The 12,582-nt window shown below is 33.4% G+C and overlaps 1 protein-coding gene across 9 annotated transcripts in view; it reads left to right on the forward strand.

The window, feature by feature from the left end:
* Window positions 1–12,582, forward strand: part of RhoGAP71E (Rho GTPase activating protein at 71E) — a 60,883-nt gene that overhangs the window by 2,075 nt on the left and 46,226 nt on the right. The window lies entirely within an intron of this gene.

The following is a 12,582-nucleotide window of genomic DNA, read 5'->3' on the forward strand; positions in this document are numbered from 1 at the left end:
TTATCCCCTCTCAGTAATGCTGATGGCATTTCTGATTGTTTCAAAGCTTCTCTAAGTGGTTTCACAGCAATGTGAAATGCTTCGGACTTCGGACTATAAAAAGGAGGTTCCTTGTAATTGAGCTTAACATGGAATCGGGCAGAGAAGTTCACCACTGTGGTATAACGATGGACTGAATAGTCTAAGTGATATATCGGGCTGCCACCTAACCTTATCTCTATTTTGATATCCCCTCATAATTATTCGAATATAATATCCCATTCTTGTAATCTGGCTTTAGTTACACAAAGTCCATAAATTTTTTACCCTTGTATATTTCAGCTACAATATTCAGCTGAATGATTATTTATGTTTTCTATTGCTAATGCTGCCTAAACTTGCAATGATAAAATCACGATGAAGTTGCATTTCAACAATTCTAGCTTTCTCTCGAAATTTGGGGCAAATCTAAATACAATGTTTGATTATAAAGGGTGATTTGTTAAGAGCTTGATAACTTTAAAAAAAAAACGCATAAAATTTGCAAAATCTCATCGGTTCTTTATTTGAAACGTTAGATTGGTCCATGACATTTACTTTTTGAAGATAATTTCATTTAAATGTTGACCGCGGCTGCGTCTTAGGTGGTCCATTCGGAAAGTCCAATTTTGGGCAACTTTTTCGAGCATTTCGGCCGGAATAGCCCGAATTTCTTCGGAAATGTTGTCTTCCAAAGCTGGAATAGTTGCTGGCTTATTTCTGTAGACTTTAGACTTGACGTAACCCCACAAAAAATAGTCTAAAGGCGTCAAATCGCATGATCTTGGTGGCCAACTTACCGGTCCATTTCTTGAGATGAATTGTTCTCCGAAGTTTTCCCTCAAAATGGCCATAGAATCGCGAGCTGTGTGGCATGTAGCGCCATCTTGTTGAAACCACATGTCAACCAAGTTCAGTTCTTCCATTTTTGGCAACAAAAAGTTTGTTAGCATCGAACGATAGCGACGCCATTCACCGTAACGTTGCGTCCAACAGCATCTTTGAAAAAATACGGTCCAATGATTCCACCAGCGTACAAACCACACCAAACAGTGCATTTTTCGGGATGCATGGGCAGTTCTTGAACGGCTTCTGGTTGCTCTTCACTCCAAATGCGGCAATTTTGCTTATTTACGTAGCCATTCAACCAGAAATGAGCCTCATCGCTGAACAAAATTTGTCGATAAAAAAGCGGATTTTCTGCCAACTTTTCTAGGGCCCATTCACTGAAAATTCGACGTTGTGGCTCGTTAGTAAGTCTATTCATGATGAAATGTCAAAGCATACTGAGCATCTTTCTCTTTGACACCATGTCTGAAATCCCACGTGATCTGTCAAATACTAATGCATGAAAATCCTAACCTCAAAAGAATCACCCTTTACATACACTAAGATTTTTTGGAAAATCTATGAAAATCGTTCCTTTCATTACTTTTCAATGTTTTTTTGCTAGGACACTACACAGATACACGTATGCCTGTGTTCAACTATTATAGCAAATGTGAAAGTGGATGATTGACATCTTTTTCGTCATTTTCTGAGGTTTCTACGTATGTATTTACTTTATACACAATATAACAATTCCAATATACCAGCATATGTATGATGACAAAGAAAAGCAAAAAAAAAAAAAAACATGCAGCCAGCCAGCATAAGGCTTAAGCGCCTACATGTCTTCCATCTATTAAACGTTTTCGTATGATTTCAAGCATATGATAGTGTGATTTGCAAGACGAAAAGTGCAGATGTTGTCCTCGAAAACAAAACTGAAAATCGGAAACATAAGGCTAGACGGAGAAAAACTTCAATTTCCAGTTTTTCTAGTTGGTTTTTGCTACTACTGTATAAAAGAGAGGGGTTTTCATCAATATGGTGTTTCTATACCCTACATTAGTATATGGTTGAAGTACAAGAACGTTGAGCGCCTTACAATTTGCCTGTCATAAATATTGGTTCTAAAACTCATACTATATACCGACTAGGAATCCGAGACTGCCTTACAGGTGGCAATTTTTATTCGATCTTCATGAAATCCGGTTTTGGGAACAGATGCTGAGACGCAGACACTCCTCTATCGCTTGGATAAAACGACAAAATTGTAGTTATTTAGTAACCGCGAAAATAAATTTATTTTAGTTGTATATATTTTATAATCAGCTTTAACAAATTTGATAATAGCATAAAATGGATTATACATGGAATGCATAAACTTCTGATGCAGGGGATTATTTAGTCCCTCAGACTTTAATACTTTCTCACTTGTTTTTTTGTTATCTGAAACCATCCTAAGAGATACTCCTTAAAAAGTAAAAACTCAATCAACATTGACTTTGGAGAATCATTTTGTTTGCAATACTTCGAATTAATGGCCGGTAATGATGATTTGGTAGCAATGTTCGTTTTTGGAGAAACAAATATGGTTGTACCTGAGAATGTCTGATAAATTTTTGGTATATATATATAGAATTGGACACTTCAAAAATGAATATTAGGCCTTACCATCTGTTTGCATTTCATGCTACCTCTAGTGATATCTCTACTCGGGGGAATAAAGTCAAGGCGATACAACGCGGTAGGGAATAAACTAATCGCTATAAATGAAATATCTAAGATTGTAAAGCATGTCGTCAACCAAGAACTAAGTTTAAATTGTAATTTCATTGACATCCCTTCACTATTCTCTTCCTTTTTTTCACCATTTACAAATGTGTATAAGTGTATACACGAGTTGTTGCCCCCATCGCTTGATTGCATTACATGATTCTGATATGTAATGCAATGAATATTTCGCAAATAAAATAAAAAAATATAATAATAAAAATACAAGAAAAAACAATAATAATTTGTAATTTGTTTATTCACGCGTATATAAAATTTTCGAATTGCTTTTTGTCTGGCGTTTTTGGTGCATTGGCTACTGTTTTGTGCCTTTCCCTTCTTGCTTATGTTTTGAGATTTTTGTATTGGATATTCTTTACTTAGGAGCAGACGTTCGTTGTGTTTTTCTCAGTTTTACAAAAACAACAATGCTATCAATTGGAGTGGAACCATGCAATTAACAAACATTTTATTACAATCATTTGTAAAAGTAGTTTCCTCGTTTCCTAATTGTCTTAATAGAATATGGTGTCATATGAGATAAGCTTTTCTGCATTTTGATACATAAAATTACATAATTTTAGGATTAATACTAAAAATGGTAGATGTTTAATGTCAAATAAATAGGCATTTTACATGAAAATGTGAATTTACAGGAATTTATTGTCTATTATTAGATATCATTTAATAGGTTGTGTTGCGAATGATGCTCGAAATATAAGATCTATTAAAAGTGCCGATAGATTCGAATAGACAGTAGCACACATAAGTATTGGCACACCAAACAATTTTGATAAAAACCACATGTTAAAAGAGATATGAAGCTATTTTAAATTAAAAATATTTTAATTCGGATTGTAACTGCATTAAGCATCTAGATCATTACTTATTTTAGAAAATGTTTTGTTCTTTAAATATTTAAATTTAAAAAAATAAAAGAGGCACATTTTTTGAACAAAATTATTGGCACAGGTAGTTCTAAATATTTCTGGTATTGAGTCTCCCTAAATGCGATAGTCTGGAAATAATCCGTATGAGGCTTAGGGTATGGCCACACTTGGCAAATATTTTGGTTTGGTTTAGGTTAGGTTAGTGGCAGCCCGATCTTTCAGGCTCCCTTAGACTATTCAGTCCATTGTGATACCTCAGTGGTGAACTTCTCTCTTATGCTCAATGTCAAGGGACCACCTTTTGATAGCCTAGCCCGAACGGCGTTCCACATTGCTGTGAAACCACTTAGAGAAGCTTTGAAATAGAAAATCGATTTTGGATAAAAACATACTTTTGGGTCAGCATGGTTGGTGGTCTGTTTACGAACTCACTCTCAATATGGCTATGAATGAAAATGTTCTTCCCACTCCCATTATTCGAAACTATCTGAAGTAAGCAAATGCACAGGCTGCTGCACGTGTACCCGTATGTAAATACAGACATACATATTTTGCTTAATTTCATAGTACACAAATTAAAGCGTTCCATTCTTTTAGTTATTATAAAAGAAATACAATTTTTATGTGTTCTCCAAATCTATTTTACTTTTTGTTTTAATAGCCCTGAAATTTAGGTCTTCACATTCATAGGAGATTACAAAGCATTTTGTTGTGAGGCAATGCTGCGATGAATGAAAAAGGCCCTAATGCAGTTGTATGAATAACAACACAGAGATATGCATATTTGTGTGTGCGTGTATGTATATATATATATATATATATATATAGATAACATCAATTTACCATCTATTGCCATATATACCCCCTTCTTATTTTAAAAGAAGGGCTGATTGAATGCTCGAGATAATAACGAAACGTAAAACATTCTATTGTAAAGCTTTAGCAAAAGTGCATTCCAAAGAAAATTTACATATTGGGTCAACAGAAAAAATATTATACCCATTGGGAAATATAAATAAAATTCTTGTGTTCGTTCAATTTCGTAGTCCCATATACGAAATTCAAAATCAAATTCAATAACAATTCTTTATATTTTGTTTTTGTAATGGTCAACAGTCACAATGGACTGAATAGTCGAAGTGAGCCTGAAAATTAATCGGGCTGTTACCTTAACCTAATCTAATAGTCAACATTACCTGGTAACTGGTTTAAAACTATCAACAATCTTGGTTTGTTAGTCTGGGCCTGTTCGAAACCGAAACTTTTTACTAGCATTGGTAAAAATTTGACCTTAATCGAGGTGAGTATAATTTCACTAGCCCAGGGGGCTAGTAAGAAATTTGTCATTTGTTGAAAATTCTTCACATGTGCGACATCACTAGGCTTGGCATGTTTTGATTATATCAAAACGAACAAAATGTAGTTTTATTTGTTAAAGAAATGTGTACACAAAATTAGCAAAAAGTTTCGGTTTCGAACAGGCCCTCTGTTGTAAACATAGCATAATTATCCTATTTCCGTTCTTTTTTTAACAATATAGGTTTCCTAAAGAAATATGCTTTATATGTGATACCTTGTCAAGTGAATTTGTGCTTATTTATTATGCTATTTAAGAATATTTCTCTCTCTCAAAGAAATTCCTCTGTTCCGGCTATGTTTTCCCAATTCTTTTAAAGACGAATTCATTTTGACCATCTTGACTTACCTTTTTCTACATCTTTGGTCAAATATAACAACTAATTGTCTAAACGATTGTATTGTGAACAGCTGGCATCACAATCACAATTGCACAAAATGAAGTTTGTTGTTTTTTTGTCTCTTCTGTAGATAAGCGTAGGTGGTGGGTTATACAACGCGGTGACCCCCGCATCATATTCATTTAATACAATTCAGGTAAAACTTAAACAAGAGGCGACAATTTCTTTCATCGACGACGCGTACATATGGATCGTTATGCCCAACGAAGCATTGAAAACATTTAAGAAAACAATCGGAAGACAAAAAAAAAACGAAAATAATGTAACTATGTCACTCAGAAGAAACAAAAGAAAAAATCACAATAATCTTGTGACTAGGTGAAAAGAAAAATGTTTAACATTGCGTATCACTGACAATGTCTTTCTTCCAGCTGCATATGCCTTTTCTCTGGTTAATATTATCTATCGTAATGTTTAAGATTATTTTTTATTTCTCTCAGTGGTTAGCATTATTATCAATACTTAGATTTTGTTGTATGAGTTTTCTTATTTGATAAAAATTACAAATTTGTTATTGAAATATAATTTGTTTTTTCCGTTTTCAATTTAGTTAAATCTCTAAATAATGAGTGTAATTCATAGCTTTTGGATGCATAATCCCTCACAATATTATGTATTAACCATACATTTGGTATGTCATTATCATTTGGAGAAGCTTTCTTCGGCGATTTTTTCCTTCCAATGTTTTAATAGAATAGGTTGTTGTAACAGCTTAGAGAAGTTGATGCGATAATTCTTAAGTTTTAAGGAGCGACGGCTGGGAGCCACCGTGGAACAATTGTTAGCATGCCCGACTTGCATACACACAGTCGTGGGTTCAAAGCTGACTTCGACCAAACAGCTTTCCAGCTGTGGATTATCCCCTCTCAGTAATGCTCGTGATATTTCTGAGTGTTTCAAAGCTTCTATAAGTGGTTTCACTGCAATGTGGAACGTCGTTTGCACTCGGCTAGAAAAAGGAGGTCTCTTGTCATTGAGCTTAACATAGAAGTTGTGGCGTCACAATGGACTGAATAGTTTAAATGAGCCTGAAATATCGAGCTGCCTCTATAGCTGACCTAGCCTAAGGGGAGACGCATGGCCGTCCGGCTTCAACGCATCCGATTGCCGTGAGAGCCTGTGTTTTACATAACTGATAATATTATCAGGATTTAGATTAACAGCTGTATTGTTAAAGGATGAACGGGAATGGGTGATGGTTGAGTTTCGCAACTATTCTCCACTAGAGAATAGTGGTGTCGTATGTTTCCTCTTCTTATTCTTTTTTATTTATATTTATACACTCGGAAAAGTAAACATTTTTAATAAATTACAGTTTAATCTCTCAAACTTGTATACTATGAAAACTGGATATCCACCCATGGACAGTTGTCTGGGGACGTTTGCTATATTAACACATTAAAATTAACCTCTCATACGTGGATACCTCTCAAAGGTGGACAAAATATAGGCCATATTTCAGAGGTTTCACGTACATATGTAAATTATTTTTTCTAGTGTCACCTCGACCAGGAATCGAACCCGGCTCCTTTGTCATGAAAGATTAACGTTTCCTCCTTTTTTCGATGTAGCCTGAGAGTTTTATTCGATTACAAGCGCCATAACCTTGTTCGCCCACTATTGCTTGTTTCTACGCTTTGTACCGGATAGATGGTTGATTTTCCTGGTGTAACATCCGGAAACTCCCCGGAACTTGAATGTCTTATATATATGTGGATTGAAATTTGTCATCAGATAAAACGCCTGGCAGTATTGGATGTGACACATTTTCATGTCATATACATATATAGGGAAAGTATTTCTCATATTGCTGGGTGTTTGTACACTTCTCTCTCTCCCTGTCTCCCTCTCTCTTTGATGATTTCAAGAGGCTAAATAAACTATGTATTTGTATTTGGCATCATGACCTATATATGTAGAGTAACATCATCACAGGAACACACAACAAAAGGCAGCATTCGATAATTTATAAACGTTCAAAGTGATGAGATAAAGTTCCAGATACCAGATAGATGTTAAAGTATAGGTAGGAAAAATAAAAAATACCATCAATCCGATTGTAAAGCTAATGTTTTACATATGGACTTGTTTGTATGTTTTGTATGCCTGCCCTTCAATAAATTATCTCAAAACAGATCAAGACGTAATCCCCCTTGAGCAACAGGCATTTTATAAATGGTGTCTACTGTCCGAAATTTCGATTTCGATCTGTTATAAAATTTTGTGGTACAAGATCTTTGCTATCATTTTGATTTTACCGCAAAAGAAGTATTTTCAAAATTGTATGAGTCATTTACGAAACATCCAACGAAAAGTGGGATGTGAACAAAAATGTTAGGCTAGATCGGTAATATCACCGGAAATGTAGTGAAGCCGTAAGGTGTTATTTATTCATAATTGATATCGTGCACTATGGTTGGATCACCCATTACATTGTGCATGTGTGTCAAGCTTGTGGTGGTTAACTATTCATCATCATTCGCTCTAAAAGCTTGTTTGTCCGTTTATTTGTGATTGTATCCGGCAACGATCGTCATCGTGTTGTGCGGTTTGATGATAAACAATCCGGTGTAAATTTAAAGTTGTTTGATGCACTGACAGCAGTTTGTAATAGTGTGTGTATGTGTGTCCGTCTCCATGTAACTGATTTAGATAATTGATTATATTGTGTATTTGTATGGAAAAGTTAAATGCGTTTCCAAACACAAACACTTACGCACTACTGGTAGATGGTTTCGGTGACGACGTTGGACAACGATTATGATGATGAAATGATTTATTGACATACTTTTTTAATTGTAACAATTGTTTTGAAGATAAGGGAAATTAAAACAAAAAAAAGAGAAACCAATTTTTGTCAGTTAGGGCATAACGAATTACTATACACATGTATAAACGCTAAAGGCCAAGATATCATTTTTCGTCTTTATGTGCTTGACACCTATTAATATGGTTCATAATGAAGTATTACAATAAATGGTAGATACTTTTTGTATTTTTGATTTCTTTTCAACAGTGGGATGTAATTTTAAGAAATTGGTATAAGCTATTAATTAATTTATAACCTTCATATATATCACAATATTTGATCTTGCTTGAGTACTGCTGTGAACTAAAAATTGGGACGAATTTTCAGTTTCACCAACACTTCAACGAAGTAAAAGAATTAGTGATGACGCTTTAAGGATTATTGTTTGACAATTTTGCGTCTTTTTGGTGAAGCCATTCGTCCAAAAAGACCGAAGATATGGGTCAATAATTCTTGATTTTTGTTTCATGCTAAAAATGGCCTCTCACTGAACCGTTTTTCGTGACCATGACATTAAAAACTGGACAAATTCTTCGTGTAACTTCTGGATATTCCCAAAAAAGTTCGAAAATATGGGCCAACAATACTTGGTTTTGGTAGTCTTCCAAATGCTCGAGAAATGAAGTTTTATGAACTTGCGGTCATTTATTTCTAAATGCTCGAGTAATAAAATCATGAAATCAGTGATGAACGCTGTTGTGAGGACAACATTTAGACCAGAGTCCTCACGAAATGATTTCACAATTGCAGAAAAATGTGTGGCTGAAAATTATAAGCGTTTGGGTTAATTTATAATTAGTAATTCTTTTTTTAATTTAGACGATTGCTTCTTCAATAATGTAGAAATAAGAACAATTTCATGTAAACCATTATTGTTAACCTGATTTATTATACAAAAATACCCAAATTTATGGAATTCCCCCATTAATTCCCCAACTCCAAAACTTTGTCCCCATTCACGAGAAAATATTGCCAATTTGAGGAAAAATCCCCAATACTGGCTACACTGAAGAGAAGTGTTTTACAAACAAATTCACCCTACTCTTTGCCACTTACCCTGTACCACTGGTGCACATCTTCTTAGCTAAAATCTGATAAACGGCGGCCGGGCCAGAATTTAAAAAGGACGTATAGGAATGAATACAAATTAAGGACACATTGGAGAAAGCAATTGCATGGATCTAGGAACTGACAACATAGCAATATGGTTATATCAAGCAAAAATGAATTGACTCTGAAACTTTGATTACTTCCCTATTTTTTTTTGCGTCAAACATATGGTCATTTGAAATTGTAATAATTTATATAACTTACACTGTAGTCTAACCATTGTTGGTATTGAACACGCAATTTGACATCATCTATATAGTTAATTTAACTCTTTCAAAAGCTTTTGATTCCCATGTTATAAAGATAGCTATGTGAGCTACCCACCAGTTGAAAGTAGCGGATCTTATTGAAATCAATCCATACAATCTTTATGACATCATTAGTTAGTATCCTTATTACATAATGAACATATGTATTAGCAATATGCATTTTCAATTTTACATATGTTATTCCCGTTCATATTTTAAACATTTCGCCAATCATCAAGGTGTCATCATTTTACAAAATTATATTTTTGAACTTTTGATTTTCTTATGATGTTTAATTTCCAAAGCTTCCGTATGAATTCATTAAATAAAAATTCAATTTTTAAAATATGTATTTTTTTGTGGCGCTGAAATTGTATGACTGTTAAAAAAGACCAAAACAAATGGTGGTGTGTTTACAAACAAGTTTCTGTTTTACTAAAAACAAAACGAAATCAAAAAATTAAATCCCCAATACAGAAGGCAGTAATTGTCAACCTTGCCATTGCAACACTTGGGGATGAAATTTCGTTTTTGGTAGATATACACTAGGCACAACTGTTCTTGAAAGTTGTATAGATCTATATATATGCGAATCGTTTTACCAAATATTTTTCTAAGTGTTTCCACCTCAGTACTTGAGATGTCCGCATGAATAAAATTTTAATCAAGGTCCTAATGACCGAAAATTTCTATCCATTGAGACCCAAAATCCGGATCATTTGTATATGCCTTACACTAATCTTATTACGATCGATGCAAACCTTTTTAACATTTTTTGAATGGTTGTATTTTTTCGTGAGCTTGATTTAAAAAAACTTACACACATGAATTTTAATTCATATTCACGAGATTAAATTCCAGTATAACTCAGGGGTCACGAACATTTCCATGAGTACCACTCTCTCAGAAATCCTTTTGCCGAACTTAGAGTTCACATCTTTGGAAAGTCAACAATCCAAGGTTCCAGCTTTTCCAGGTCTTTATGTTCATTTTTGACTAGTGGTTTCCTTTTCATTTATTTGACGGTGTTTAAATTTAAAATAGCATGATAAACACGAAGAGTTAACCAAGCTACCATTAAAATAACAGAGGCAGAACTTAATGTCAGTCAGCCAGAAAGTTTCCTCAGCACTTGGGTTAAACAAAATATCAAAAATAAAAACAATCATATGAGAAATATGAATAAAAAACGAAAATGTTATAAATAGTGCGACGCACAGATAAATGAATAGATTTATGCACGTGGAGAGCAAAAGCACACGAAAAGGTAATATGCTTGGGCATATTTTCACAACAACACAACAGAAAAATACTCAGGCTAATCATATTTTCACCATAATTATATTTGAATACTCAAACTCACTTGCTGAATCAAAATATTAGGGCCATAAGTGAAAATAAAAAGCGCACATAAGCAAAAAGGCATATTTTGCTTACCGTACTTTATAATAATTATAAGTTTTACATGACCGAAGCCGATGTTCGGCAAAAAAAGCAAAAATCGGGTGAAGCCTATCATTTTCTGAAATTTGTAATTAAAGAAATTTGGAGTGATTTATTTCAATATAAGCATATTTCATTCAACAAAGGCAACAAAAAACAATAAAAGGTAATTCAGTCAATGTCTTATAATATTCTTTTGAACTAACAGGTTTGTTAGTATTCAAAATTCAGTAGTTTGATATTTTAATGACAAACAAGATTTTTTTTTTATAATTTTTTACGTTTTATTGGTATTGGGTGTTTTGACTGAGACAAATTCAATGATATGAAATTCGGCTTCGGTTAATCGGCCTCTTGACGCCAAATGCCGATTATCGATTGTTGGCCGAATGCCGGAACCGATTCTTCGGTCGAGCATACTAGAGTATGCTGTTATATTTTGGTATTTCTTGGTCAACCGAAAAAAAAAACGTAAAATGTTAGAACCCAAGTTTTTTTGTATATTCCCGCCCTCTGAAGTTTTTTTTTTGGGTCAAATATAAGATTTATTCTTAAAATAACTTTTTATTGTGTTACAATAACCCTTAGATTTTGTTTACTTCAGCCAAATTAAAAGATATATTAGGGTAACCGAGTTTAAAAAATTGCAGACAAAATTGCAAAATTCTGCTAAACAGTGAATGCTTTCCATTTTTGTTGTTCTACTACATTTTTCTGCTGTGTCTACTAGCAAATTTCTTTGAGCGTAGCAGTCATCGGCACTAAACAGCACTTGAAAAAGGAAACACTGCTGTTGAAAACTTTATTATTTGGCTTTTCTCCCATCGCAGAGATTGATTTAAGCTTCATTGGATTTTGATACATAGATAATCGGATTGGTAACTAAGATTAAAAGGCTAAATTACGATTAGAATTCCTAATATGGGTTAGGAATTTTAAATGAGAATCAGAAAAGTCATTATTCAAAGCCATTTCGACATTTAGTTATATTGTAATTTTAAAAAGAATCCCCTAAGGGTTTTGCAAAGAGCCGAATTTTAAAAACTTCTCAAACAAAAATCGGTGCAAAACGCTTAACTTATTGCACCTACATTTGTGTGCAAATTTTTGCAAATTTTTTTCGTCAAAACATTGACGACTAAACAAAAATCGATTCAATCACAAAGTTAATTGATCCAATTAATTTTTTTTTTTATTGAAATGTCTTCTATAACAGAATTGATGGTATCAATTAAAAAATTAAGTAATTCAATAAAAAAATTAACTGATAATATTAATTGTTGTGATTGAATTTTGTTTCAATTAAAAAAAATTGTTGAATCAATTAAACTTTTAATTGAATATTTTTTAAAACTCAATTAAGACTTTAATTAGAAAAATTTTCGTAGTAACAATCCCGAGGTTCTTTGAATTAAATCACAATTTGAAATTAGCATTTAGAACAAATCGGTTCTTTGCATTGATTAAACAGTGTCTATATTCCATTTTTACCTCTGGCTCTATGACGATTTTCTGCTTGTTTCTGCTATTATATTGTTACAGTTTCGTTTCTCTTGCTGCAAATACATCGATATAGATTCATGTATGGTTGTATGTGAACAATATACGAAAAACAATTAGAAAAAATAAACAAAATATTTATATTTTAAAATGGGGGAAATGTGAAAACTACGTCACAAATGACCATTGGGTAAACGCTTCGAATACGC

This window comes from Haematobia irritans, chromosome 4 (genome assembly GCF_050003625.1).
Source record: "Haematobia irritans isolate KBUSLIRL chromosome 4, ASM5000362v1, whole genome shotgun sequence".
In the NCBI taxonomy this organism is placed as follows: domain Eukaryota; kingdom Metazoa; phylum Arthropoda; class Insecta; order Diptera; family Muscidae; genus Haematobia; species Haematobia irritans.